This window comes from Balaenoptera borealis (assembly GCF_965194805.1).
Source record: "Balaenoptera borealis genome assembly, chromosome: 8".
NCBI classification, from domain to species: domain Eukaryota; kingdom Metazoa; phylum Chordata; class Mammalia; order Artiodactyla; family Balaenopteridae; genus Balaenoptera; species Balaenoptera borealis.
Genome location: NC_138865.1, coordinates 22,376,630 through 22,390,969, shown reverse-complemented (window position 1 = coordinate 22,390,969; position 14,340 = coordinate 22,376,630). Strand labels below are relative to the sequence as shown.

Sequence of the window (14,340 nt, the reverse complement as noted above, 5' to 3'; positions counted from 1 at the left end):
ACCAAAGAAGATGTTTAAAATAATTTAAATATGTGACTTGTAACAGCTACATATATTGTAAATCTACTGTTCTAAAAATAAGGAGCAACTATCCCTTGTTTACTTTAACATTTAATATGCTGAACAGTCTGGAGAACCATTTATTTACTAACAAATATATGTAAAATAGGGTAGTGAAAAACAACTCCGTGTGCTTTTTTGACTGTTTGAAAATTATATTTGAATTACTGAAAAAACTGAAAATGTTTCAAAACATTATTTGAAAGATGTGTAAGAGAGAGGATAGGAAAATATGCCTGCATATTTATTGCCTAACAATTTAAATTACAAATATGGAGAGTACAAACTTTCAGTTATGAGTAGTTCTAGAAATTTCATGTACAGCATGGTGACTATAGTTAATAATAATGTACTGTATACTTGAAGTTTTCTAGAAGAATAGATCTCAAGTGTTCTCACCACACACACAGACACACAGGCACACACGCACACAAAAGATAACTATGGGAAATAATGAATATGTAAATTAGCTTGATTATGGTATGATTTCCTGATTTCACTTTGTGAAATGATTGTGGAATCATTTTCACAATGTGTATGTAGATCAAAACATTATATTGTACAACCTAAAAATATACAATTTTTATTTGTCAATCATACTTCAATAAAGCTAGAAAAAATACACAGACGTATATATACAGATATATACATGTATACATATATATGTTTTGTGTATGTATATATGCACATACATATGTGTGCGTTTTAGCATCCTTAAATTTGCATTACCTATTCCAGTTTTTGCTGGAAAATACTATTTGTATTGTTCCACAAAACATAGCACACCAAGGTTGATCAGCAGATTTGAATCCCAAGTAACTGTCCTCTCTCTCCAGCAGTTTCTGACAGGTTTGCCTGTCCTTGGGTTTGATGAATTCCCTCCCTGCTCTCACCTCCACTGGCAGAAGCCCCAGCTTACCCCGACCCTCTAGTTACAGCCCTAATCCTCCAAAAATTTCATGAACATAAAGAAAGGTTTCTCCTCAGGAAAACACTGCATGGTTCTACTGTTGACCAACTATGGGTTTATAATATGATCAATTCATGTGATTTGTCTACAAACCTGGAAGGGCAAATTGAATACATTTTATTTTCTCTCAGAATAAGTGAAGGTACACATCAATCTACAAGTGAAAATAAAATTTCATTAAAATGTACTTAAAAAAGAACTCCTTGCCTAGCCCTAGATCCCAGAGGTTTTCTCCCAGGATTTTTTCTAAAAGTTTTATAGTATTATATTTTATATTTAATTTTGTGATCCATTTTTGAGTTAATTAGTGTGAAAGGGGTGAAGTTTGGGTTGAGTTTTTTTAGCCTGTGGACATCCGTTTTCTCCAGCATCATTTGTTAAAAAGACTAGGCTTCCTCTCTCAGAACGAAATTAGTAAAGTGAAAAAAAAAATGAAACATAAAACTGAAAGTGAAGATTTTTATTCTTTGTAAAAAAGTTTTAATATCTCTCCGTTAATAAACAAATAACAATTTATGGATAGAGTTATGTTAAACAATAATTTTGCAGTTGAATCATGCTCAAAATCAACCCACCAAGTTTGAGAAAAAGACCTCGTTAACTGAACCGCTATGGAGACCAGCACAACTCCCAGGTATATTGGTGAATTTGAGAGAGAACTTGATAGCACATGGCCGCAGTTTACTTGGCTGAGTGCCACCTGCATAGGCACAAATGACCCAGTTCTGAAACTCATCTGGCTCCTGAGCAAACGAAATGTAAAGGACTATGTATTAGTTTCCTGTTGATGCATAACAGATTACCACAAGCTAAGTGGCTTCAAATAACACCCATTTATTAACGTATAGTTTACAGCAGGCTGGATTCAATGGTCAGAGTATCATAAGGCTGAGAGGAAGGTGTTAGCAAGGCAGATTCCTTGTCTGGAGGCTCTAGGAAGACATCTGCCTCTAGGCTCATTTAGGTTGTTAGAGTACGGTTCCTTGCTGTTGGAAGTGTTAGGTCCCTTATTTTCTGGCTGTCACCCAGAGTCCTTTCTCAGCATCTTAAGACCACCCACATTCCTTTTCATGTGTTTTCCTCTGCCTTCAAGCCAGCAATGATCTATCAAGTCACCTTGTACATCAAATCTCTCTGACCTTCTCTTCTGCTGCCAGATGGAGCAAACTCTGTACGCAAAGTGCTTACCTGATTGGGTCCAGTCCACCTGGATAAACTCTATGTATTAAGATCAATCCATTCAGTTTTAACTACAACTGCAAATTCTCTTCACAGCAGTATCCAGATTAGTGTTTGAATGAAGAATCAGAGAACAGGAATCTTGGAAAACCAGGTTTAGAAATCTTCCTACTATAAGCCTGTAATGAGTTAAGCGCATTTAAGCCCTTCTGGGCTTTCCCAGAGGGGTCTTGTAGTTGATGATGAAACATTCTAGTTAGTTACCATGTGATATTTACACATTAATCCTCTACATCTTCCTGGGACCTGCGATGTCCTCCAGCTCTTCCACATTCATCAGGTTCCATAAAGTTCCTCAAAGGCACTACCATCCTCACCTGGTGTGGCCGAAAATTCCACCAGTGGCAAAGCAGGAGATTCCTTGAGGTGCCCCTTGATGAGGGGCAGGAGAGAGATGACATGGTCTTCTTTTTTGCTTTGGTTTACAAAATTTAAAGACGTATCAAAATTTCAGAGCTTTTGTTGACAGTTTTTTTGTTTTCACGTCTAACTCTTTGTCCTCTCCTCCACGGGGCTCAGGCATCAATGAATGGACCTGGTCCAGGTGATGAATCTAACTAACAGGAACAACCAGGATTTGACCCGGACCAGACCTCCTCTAAGATGTCTAAGTTTTGGTCTCACTTTAACTCACGACCAATAACTTCACAAGGGCCCTCATTGTTGCCCAACAATTCTAACATATTCCTTTGTCTGTTCACTCTCTCATGCTCCTAAATTATTTCATACTTCACATCTTCTCTTTCTGAAAACTTCCCAAGTCTCCTCCTCAGTGACCACCCTCAGCTGATGACTTGCTTCTGCTGACTAAAAACAATTGCACAGCGTGAGAGTTGTGAGTTAAGTTTTATCTGGGGCAAAATGAGGACTATAGCCTGGGAGACAGCATATCGAATAGCTCTGAGAAAGTGCTCCAAAGAGGAAGTGGGGAAGGTCAGTATATATGTGATTTTGGTGAAGGAGGAGTACATGCAATCAAGCAGATATTTTTTGCAGAAGGTCCTGCTAGTTTCGTGAAGGTTACTGCTAGTCATGAGGAGCAGACATCACCATGAAGAATTTTTTAGTGCTTTTCTAAATATGAGGAGATGCAAGAATTGGGCTCATAAAATCATCTCCTGAAAATATCTAACTGTCTAAGGACCTGTTCTGCCAGTTTTTTCCAGAGCACAGAGTGCCTCATTTCTGATCTCCACCCTGAATTCCTTTCAGGGGGTGATGAAGGTCAGCAGATGCAGTGGCTCATAATTTAATTTTTGTAGAGGTAGATGGCAAGTGCCAATTTGTATGTGACATTTCCATAGGCCTGAGAAGACAGAAGCAATCGGAAGGCAACTTCCCTATTTTCCCCACATCTGCCCACCTACAGGCCATTGTGTCCATGCACCCTGCCTTCCCTCCTGACACAGTGGATTCACTGTCCATGCCCCGTTCAGAGACCAAACCTTCCACTTTGCACCAGAATCTATCTACTCTCTCCAACAAAAAGATACAAGGCAGTATACTGCCCCAGATATTCAACACCACCACCTCATGGATAAACAATAAAAATTTTATTTAATCATTACAATCAGCATACAATGGTACCATACTTTTTGCATCTTAAAAAATAAATACATAATACCTCTTTTGACCTCCATATCCACCTCTAAATACTCCTCCATTTCTCTTCTCCAACTTACATATATACTTGAAATTTTCTTTTTTTAAATTGAGGTACAATTGACATAGAACATTATATTACTTTCAAGTATACAACATAATGATTCAATATTTACATATATTGCAAAATGATCACCACAACAGATCTAGTTAGCATCCATCACCATACACAAGAATTTTTTTCTTGTGATGAGAACTTTTTTTTTTTTAATTTATTTTCTTTTGGCTGTGCTGGGTCTTTGTTGCTGCATGTGGGCTTTCTCTAGTTGCAGCAGGCAGGGGCTTCTCATTGCAGTGGCTTCTCTTGTTGTGGAGCACGGGCTCTAGGCACGTGGGCTTCAGTAGTTTCAGCATGTGGGCTCAGTGGTTGTGGCACATGGGCCCTAGAGCGCGCAGGCTTCAGTAGTTGCAGCACGTGGGCTCTAGGGCACACGGGCTCAGTAGCTGTGGCTCACTGGCTTAGTTGCTCCAAGGCACGTGGGATCTTCCCGGACCAGGGATTGAACCCATGTCCCCTGCATTGACAGGCGGATTCTTAACCATTGCGCCACCAGGGAAGTCCTGATGAGAACTTTTAAGATCTACTCTCTTAGCAACTTTCAAATACGCAGTACAGTATTATTAACTGTAGTCACCATGCTGTACATTACATCCCTATGACTTAATTATTTTATAGCTGAAAATAAATTTTATTTTAAATGAATTTTATTTTATAGCAGATGCAAACTATTATATACAGGATGGATAAACAACAAGGTCCTACTGTATAGCACAGGGAACTATACCCAAGCACAGGGAACTGTATCCAATCTCCTGGGATAAACCATAATGGAAAATAATATTTTTAAAAATGTCTCTATGTGTATAACTGAGTCACTTTGCTGTACAACAGAGATTGGCACAACATTGTACACCAACTAGACCACAATTAAATAAATAAATAAATAAATAGGATGGCAAAGAGTAGAAATCAATCAGTCTCCTTCCTTTATGTTTAAAAGTAAGCATGCTGTTATGTTAAACAAAATTCAAAATTGAAATTACGTAAAAATTCCTACAGAATTCATTCTGCAGAAGAGGCTGAGGAAATAACAAGCATGGCAGCCATAGCAATACAATAAAATATGAGTCCTATGGGACCACAGAGCTCTTGCTATCATTAGCAGTTGAACAGAAGTGGAGAGTCAACATCAAATAGCAGCTACCTGGATCTGTAACAGCTAAAATAATACTCATATGATTATAAATATAAATAGCACAGGGGAGAGAAATGGGCGTGGGTTTAATAAGTTGAAATTCAAGTATAATTCCAGAATGAAAACCAATTCCTTAGGACTGATTATGGCAAGATAGTTGTACTTTATATACTTTATCTTTTGGTACATTATTAGAAACTTGTGCAAACATCAGAGCACCTTATTACTTTTCCAGCACAAGAATTATTGATTATAAGAGACACCGTTAATACTTTAAGAGGACTAAAAGAGGAAAAATAAATACTAGATTAAATATGCACTTTAATTTTAAAATTCATACTGACTAGTAAGTATGAAATAGTAAGTATGAAGAACATGTCTAACCACTGAAGGATCACAGCAACAGTCTCAACATACTGATTAGTAATTAGACTATTTTAGTAGCTTCAGTCAGGGTGGATACCACATTACAAAAGGCACATTAATGAACAAATGTAGCTCTAGAGGAAAACAAACAGGAGATGAGGATTCTGAAAATTTTTCCTTAGAACTCAATGGCCATGTCTAAGATTGGCTGAGAGTATAAGACCTAACGGAGGAGTAGTAACATATGGAAGTAAGATCCAACTAGCTAAGAAAAGATAGGTGAATACCACGGACATTGGTTTTCAAAGAGGGATGTTTGTAATGAACCCAGACTCTCCTGGTCTGCCTGGAGCCCTCTCAGCAGAGTTGGACAACACTTGCAGGATGCTATACAAAACAACATCTGTGGCACAGAAAGTTTAACTAGAGGACTGACATGTGTGCGACCAGAGGACATGCATTTAAGAGGGACTTTAAGGATATCTAGTGTGACTCCACAATTCCATGGATGAGTTAACCAAGGCCCAAGGAAGAGAATAATAATGCAGTTGATAAAGAGCTGGGCTTGGTCTAATCCAACTTTGCAAATTTAGTGATAAGACTAAAATTCTAGAGGGTCACCACTTTTCATTCTGAGAGCCCTGAATTTCAAACTCAGAGCTGTTTTTTCTCAGGAGATGGGTTCTCAGGCAGCTGCTTCCTGAAGAACATACACTGCTAATAAAAGACTAATACACAATTAAACATTCTAGCAGTCCTCATTTATTTGGCTTACATCCTCATATTCCCCTTTAATATTTTTAGACACTATCAAGGTTTACAATCCTAATCCAGTATAAACTGTAAACACACACATATACATACACAGACAGGAAGTTTCTTTCAGAAGTTTCGTAATTTTCTACGGTCTTTATTACAAAACTGTATCCCATGGAGTGCACAGCTTGGGAAGTCAACGGCATTTCCTTTCTAAATCCCTCTTTGTTAAGTCATGCCTTTAAGTGCACTTATAGCACCAAACTCAGGGCTATTAAAGGCAAATTGATAATTTTTCACGCTGAAATCTATCTATACTTACCCACCTATTTTTACCATGGTGGTACTCTCCAAAACTTTGAAGTCACTCAAGCTGATTTTTCCCAGAAGGAACTCATTCTATTAGTAAATGTTAATGCCAAGAATATAGATAATCACAACAAAAAGAATAAAATACCTAGGAATAAACCTACCTAAGGAGGCAAAAGACCTGTACTCAGGAAACTGTAAGATACTGATGAAATAAATCAAAGATGACACAAACAGATGGAGAGATGTACCATGTTCTTGGACTGGAAGAAGAAATATTGTGAAAATGACTATACTACCCAAAGCAATCTACAGATTCAATGCAATCCCTATCAAATTACCAATGGCATTTTTTACAGAACTAGAACAAAAAATCTTAAAATTTGTATGGAGACAAAAAAGACCCCAAATAGCCAAAGCAGTCTTGAGGGAAAAAAACGGAGCTGGAGGAATCAGACTCCCTGACTTCACACTATACTACAAAGCTACAGTCATCAAGACAATATGGTACTGGCACAAAAACAGAAATATAGATCAATGGAACAAGATAGGAAGCCCAGAGATAAACCCACGCACCTATGGTCAACTAGTCTATGACAAAGGAGGCAACGATATACAGTGGAGAAAAGACAGCCTCTTCAATAAGTGGTGTTGGGAAAACTGGACAGCTACATATAAAAGAATGAAATTACAACACTTCCTAACACCATACACAAAAATAAACTCAAAATGGATTAAAGACCTAAATGTAAAACCAGACACTATAAAACCCTTAAAGGAAAACATAAGCAGAACACTTTTTGACATAAATCGCAGCAAGATCTTTTTTGATCCACCTCCTAGAGTTATGAAAATAAAAACAAAAATAAACAAATGGGACCTAATGAAACTTAAAAGCTTTTGCACAGCAAAGGAAACCATAAACAAAACAAAAGGACAACCCTCAGAATGGGAGAAAATATTTGCAAATGAAGCAATTGACAAGGGATTAATCTCCAAAATATACAAACAGCTCATGCAGCTCAATATCAAAAAAACAAATAACTCAATCAAAAAATGGGCAGAAGACCTAAACAGACATTTCTCCAAATAAGACATACAGATGGCCAAAAAGCACATAAAAAGATGCTCAACATCACTAATTATTAGAGAAATGCAAATCACAACTACAATGTGGTATCACCTCACACTGGCCAGAATCGCTGTCATCAAAAACCTACAAACAATAAATGCTGGAGAGGGTGTGGAGAAAACGGAACCCTCCTACACTGTTGGTAGGAATGTAAACTGGTACAGCCACTATAGAAAACAGTATGGAGGTTCCTTAAAAAACTAAAAATAGAGCTACAATATCATCCATCAATCCCCCTCCTGGGCATATACCCAGAGAAAACCATAATTTGAAAAGATATGTGCACCCCAATGTTTTTTGCAGCACTATTTACAATAGCCAGGACATGGAAGCAACCTAAATGTCCATCAACAAAGGAATGGATAAAGAAGATGTGATATATATATATATACACAATGGAATATTACTCAGCCATAAAAAAGAACAAAATAATGTCATTTGCAACAACATGGATGGACCTAGAGATTGTCATACTGAGTGAAGTAAGCCAGACACAGAAAGACAAATATCATATGATATCACTTACATGTGGAATCTAAATAAATGATACAAATGAGCTTATTTACAAAATATAAGTAGAGTCACAGATGTAGAAAACAAACTTGTGGTTACCAGGGGATAAGGGGGGGGAGGAATAAATTGGGAGACTGGTATTGACATATACACACTATTATATATAAAAGAGATAACTAATAAGAACCTGCTGTATAGCACATGGAATGCTACTCAATACTCTGTAATGGCCTATATGGGAAAACAATCTTAAAAAAAAAAAAAAAGTGGATACATGTATATATATAACTGATTCCCTTTGTTGTACACCTGAAACTAACACAACATTGTAAATCAACTATATTCCAATAAAAGATTTTAAAAAAGATCATAGGTAAATTGCTCTCCTCAAGAACCTTTATACTCTTTAAATTATTTCATACTGCATGACAGTTAGTAATAGCAAAGAAAAGTGATTTCAGTTACCCCACAAATTGGTACTATAGTGCCGTGAAGACACTTGCTTGACTAGGATGTTAGTGCACTGTAATTTTCTGATTAATTAAAATATCTAGGTTTCTTAAAGTTATTTATTTAATGTAGCCAATAAACGGCTGATAGACACTAAATTTAATAAAAGAGGAGAAAATCAGGATCTCCAATACAGGGAAACCAAAATGGTTTAAAAAGTTATCATGCATTACTATTAAGATTAAACCTCAAGGGAATGAAGTCAGGGAAGATAGTGAAGTTGGAAGCACCAAGAATTCATCTCTCTACCTGGACAGCAACTGTACTAGGAGAAACTATCAGAGGTGGATACTTTGGAACTTTGGAGTTTATTTGAACACTTGTAACTTCAAGGGGATAGCTTGGCTAGGACATTTTCATTAATGTTGGTTTATTTCAACCATTAGGGTGGTTGCAGCTACTCAGCCCCCTACCCCAGCCCCATACCAGACAGCTGTGAAGAACGTAACCCAAATTTCTGGAGCAGCTTCCTCTGGAGCCAGGGTGGCCAATAAGATCCTTGTCATCCACATGTAGGTTCTTGGTTCTAACTGTGAATTACTGCTCTCACTGCTGAAGTGTGGATATGGAGGCTGGCCACCAATGTTCCAACTGCCACCAGCTGAAGTAATTTCCAGGAGGTTTAAAAGAGCCACCTGTTTTTTTGTTTGCTTGCTTTTTGTTTGTTTGTTTGTTTTTGATATTCAAAAGCAACTATGTATATGGGGGAATTTAGAAAGCCACCATGCATACCTAGGGAAATATGGAGCTCAGAAAAGACATGCAGAAGATCTTAAGCTTTTACTCCAATACAGAGACACCTTATAGCAACTTTTTAAAGTACCAAACTCTGAGGAAAAGGGAAAATCTGATTTCCCCAGTTTCCATGTTATCAAATTCAAAAGTCCAATTTTCAATAAAAAAACAACAAGGCATACAAAGAAACAAGAATGTATAGCTGATTCAAAGAAGCAAAATAAAGCAACAGAAAATGTACCTGAGGAAGCATAGATGTCAAAATTACTAGACAAAGATTTTAAAACAACTCTTTTAAAGACACTCAAAGAGCTAAAGGAAGACATGGACAAAGGAAAATAATATATTAAAAAATATCAATGAAGAGAATAAATTATTTTCAAATAGAACCAAAAAGAAATTTTGATGCTGAAAAGTACAATAACTGAAATGAAAAATACCTCAAAAGGGTTAAAAAGCAGATTTGTGCAAGTGGAAGAATAAGTGAACATAAAGAAAGAACAACTGAAATTATCAAGTCTAAGGAACAGAAAGAAAAAAGAATGAAGAAAATTGAACAGAGCCTAAGAGACCTGTGAAACACCATCAAGTGGACCAACATAGGCATTGTGGGAATGCCATCAGGAGAAGAGAGAGAGAAAGGAACAAAATGAATAACGCCTGAAAACTCCCCAAATTTAAAGGATTGAAATTGCAATAAATGCATCTACAAATCCAAGAAGCTCAAAAACTCCAAATAGAATAAACTCAAAAATACTCACACTGAGATACATTATAATCAAAATGTTGAAAGACAGAGACAAAGAGACGATCTTGAAAGCAGCAAGAGAGAAGTGACTCATCACATACAAGTGGTCCCCAATGAGGTTATCTGTCAATTTCTCATCAGAAAGCTTGAAGGCCAGAAGTCAGTGGGTTGATATACTCAATATGCTTAAAGGAAAAAAAACTGTTGATGGGCAACTTTATATCCAATAAAGCTACTCTTCAAAAATGAAGGAGAAATGACACCCCTAGATTTTAAAAAGCTGAGGGAGGTCATTACCACCAGACCTTCCCTCCAAGAAATGTTAAAGGGAGTGCTTCAGGTTGAAATGAAAGGAAGATAGTAACTTGAAGCCATATAAAGAAATTAGGGTAAAGGTAAATGCATGGGCAACTGTAAAAGCTACTATTACTGTAATTTTGGTTGAGCCTGACTTTTATTTTCTAAAGCGTTTAAAATACAAATGCATAAAAATTATTAATCTATTTTATTGTATACAAAATGTGTAATGATGTAATCTATGACATTAATAACAGAAACTGAGGGTGGTGTGGTATAGTAGTGAGCTTTTTTATGTTATTGAAGTTAAGTTGGCATCAATTCAAATTAGATTATTATAACTTTGGGATATTAAATATAATACCCATGGTAACCACCAAGAAAATATCTATAGGATATACGTATAAAGAATTAAGAAGAGAATTGAAATATTTCACTATGAAAAGTTAACTAAAAATAAAGCAGTAATGGAGAAAATGAGGGACATAAAAACCTATAGGCATAGAGAAAACATATTTGTTTTCTGAAAAATGGCAGAAGTAAATCCCTCCTTATCAGTAACTACCTTAAGTGTAAATGGATTAAACTCTCCAATAAAAATACAGAGATTGGCACAATGAATAAATATTTATAATTCAACTATGTGGTCTCTATCAGAGACTCACATTACTTCCAAAGACAAATAGGTTGAACGTAAAATGATAGAAAAAATATTTCATACAAATGATGATGAAAATAGGGCTGGAGTGGCTACACTAATATCAAACAAAATAGACTTTAACTCTAAAAAGTTTACAAGAGACAAAGAAGATGTATCTTAATAAAAGTCTCAAGAAATAATCTAAGTATTCATCGACAGATAAATGGATAAAGATGTGGTATATATATACTATGAATATTACTCAGCCATAAAAAAGAATAAAATTCTGCCATTTGCAACAAAGTGAATGGACCTAGAGAGTACTATGCTTAGTGAAATAAGTCAGACAGAAAAAGACAAATACTCTATGTTATCACATATGTGGTATCTGAAAAAATAAAACAAAGGTATATAACAAATTAGAAACAGACTCACAGATATGGAAAACAAACTAGTGGTTACCAGTGGGGAGAGGGAAGGGGAGAAAGGCAAAATAGGGGTATGGGATTAAGAGATACAAACTACTATATACAAAATAGACAAGCAACAAGGATATATTGTACAGCATAGGGAATATAGCCATTATTTTGTAATAACTTTACATGGAGTATAACCTATAAAAATATTGAATCACTATGTCTACACCTGAAACTAATAAAATGTTGTAAATCAACTATACTTCAATAAAAAATTAAATTAAAAAAGGTTCGATATCACAATGAAAATAGAAATTATAAACATTTATGCACTTAATAAAATACCTCAAAATATATGAAGCAAAAAATTGATAGAACAGAAGGTGAGAAATAGAGAGCTCTATAATAATAGTGGTGATTTCAATGCCCTGCTTTCAGTAATGGATAGATCAGTCAGACATAAGAGATGTAAGAAAATAGAGGACTTGAAAAATGCAATAAACCAACTAGATATAAAAGACATATAGAACACTACCCCAAAACAGCAGAATACAGGTTTTTTTCAAGTGCACATGGGACATTCTACAGGACAGATCACATGTTAAACCACAAAATAAGTCTGAATAGATGAAAAGACAGATATCATACTAAGTGCCTTCTCCAATCACAACAGGATGAAGTTAAAAATCAGTAACAAAGAAAACAGGAAAATTCACAGATTTGTGGAAACTCAACAACATACTCTTAAAGACGCCATCACAAGATAAATTGGAAAATACTTAGAAACAAATAAAAACACAACATACTAAATTTATGGGATGCAGTGGAAGTAGTGCTCAGAGGGAAATCTATAGGTGCAAATGTTTACATTGTAAAAAAATGTCAGATCTCAAATCAACAGCTTCATACCATAAGGAACTAGAAAAGGAAAATAAAGCCAAACTCAAAGCTAGCAGATGGAAAGAAACAACAAAGTTTAGAGCAAAGTTAACAAAATAGAGAAATAAAACAATAGAAAAATATTAATGAAACCAAAAATTGGTTCTTTGAAAAAATAAACAAAATTGACAAACCTTTAGCTAGACTGACAAAATAAAAAAGAGAAGACACAAATAACTAAAATCAGAATAACAGTGGAAGTATTACTACAAACCTTATAGAGGCAAAAAGGAATTATAGAAGAATACTATGAACAACTGTAAGCCAACAAATTAGATAACCATTAGAGAAATGGGCAAACTTCTTGAAACACACAAATGCCCTAAACCAACTCACAAAGAAAGAGAAAATCTCAACAGACCTATAACAGGTAAAGAGATTGAATTATTAATCTAAAACTTACCAGCAAAGAGAAGTCCTGGACCAGGTGGCTTCACAAAAGAATTCTACCGAACATTTAAAGAAGAATTAATATCAATCCTTCTCAAGCTCTTCCAAATCATTGACAAGGAGGGAACACTTCCTACCTCATTTTATGAGTCCAGCATTAATTTATATCAAAGCCAGAAAAAGAAATACCACAAGAAAAGTAAATCACAGATCAATAGCCCTTATGAAGATAGATGCACAAATCCTCAACAAAATATTAGTAAATTGAATCCAATAGCATTTTAAAATAATTACTTACCATGACCAAGCAGCATTTATTCCTGAAATGTAAGAGTCGTTCAACATAAGAATATTAATCAATGCAATGTGTCACATTAATAGAACAAGGAAAAAAACCACATGATTATCCCAATTGATGCAGAAAAGGCATTTGACAAAATCAAACACACTTTCATGATAAAAAAACTTCCAGAAGTCTGGAAATAGAGGGAAAATCCCTCAACCTATTAAAAAATATTTACAAAAACCCACAGCTAACATTATAATCAATGGTAAGGGACTGAAAACTGTCCACCTAAGATAAGGAACAAAAACAAGAATACCCACTTTCACTGCTGCTATTCAACATTCTACTGGAAGTTCTAACCAGAGCTATCAGAAAAGAAAAGTGAATAAAAGGCATCCAAAATAGAAAGAGCTAAAACTATTGCAGATGACACCATCCAGCATATAGAATACACCAAGTAGAAACTAATAAATTCAGCGAAGTTGCAGAGTACAAGATCAACACGCAAAAATCAGATGTGTTTCTAAATACCAGCAATAAAAAAGGCCAAAAAAAATTTAGGAAAGCAATCCTACTGATAATAGCACCTAAAAGAATTAAATACTTTGTAGTAAATCTAACCAAGCAGGTGAAAGAGTTGTACACTCAAAACTACAAAATATTGCTGAAAGAAACTGAAGAAGGGACTTCCCTGGTGGCGCAGTGATTAAGAATCCGCCTGCCAATGCAGGGGACAGGGGTTTGATCCCTGGTCCGGGAAGATCCCACATGCTGCAGAGCAACTAAGCCCATGCGCCACAACTACTGAGCCTGCATTCTACAGCCCACGTGCCACAACTACTGAGCCCACGTGCCACAACTACTGAGCCCACGTGCCTCGAGCCCCTGCTCTGCAACAAGAGAAACCACCGCAATGAGAAGCCCGCGCACTGCAACAAAGAGTAGCCCCCACTCACCGCAACTAGAGAAAGCCCGCTCGCAGCAACGAGGACCCAACGCAGCCAAAAAATAAATGAATAACTAAATAAGAAACTAAAGAAGACAAAAATAAATGGAAAGATATTTATATTCATGGCTAGGAAGACTTAATATTTTTATGATGTTAATACCACCCAAAGCAAGCTACAGCTTCAATGTAATCCCTATCAAAATACCAATAGTTCTTTTCACAAAAAT

The 14,340-nt window shown here is 35.9% G+C and overlaps 1 protein-coding gene across 1 annotated transcript in view; it reads right to left on the bottom strand.

The window, feature by feature from the left end:
* The window catches only part of LOC309633727 (uncharacterized protein), a 1,009,062-nt gene that overhangs the window by 839,929 nt on the left and 154,793 nt on the right, over positions 1-14,340 (bottom strand). The gene's annotated exons all lie outside the window — the stretch shown is intronic.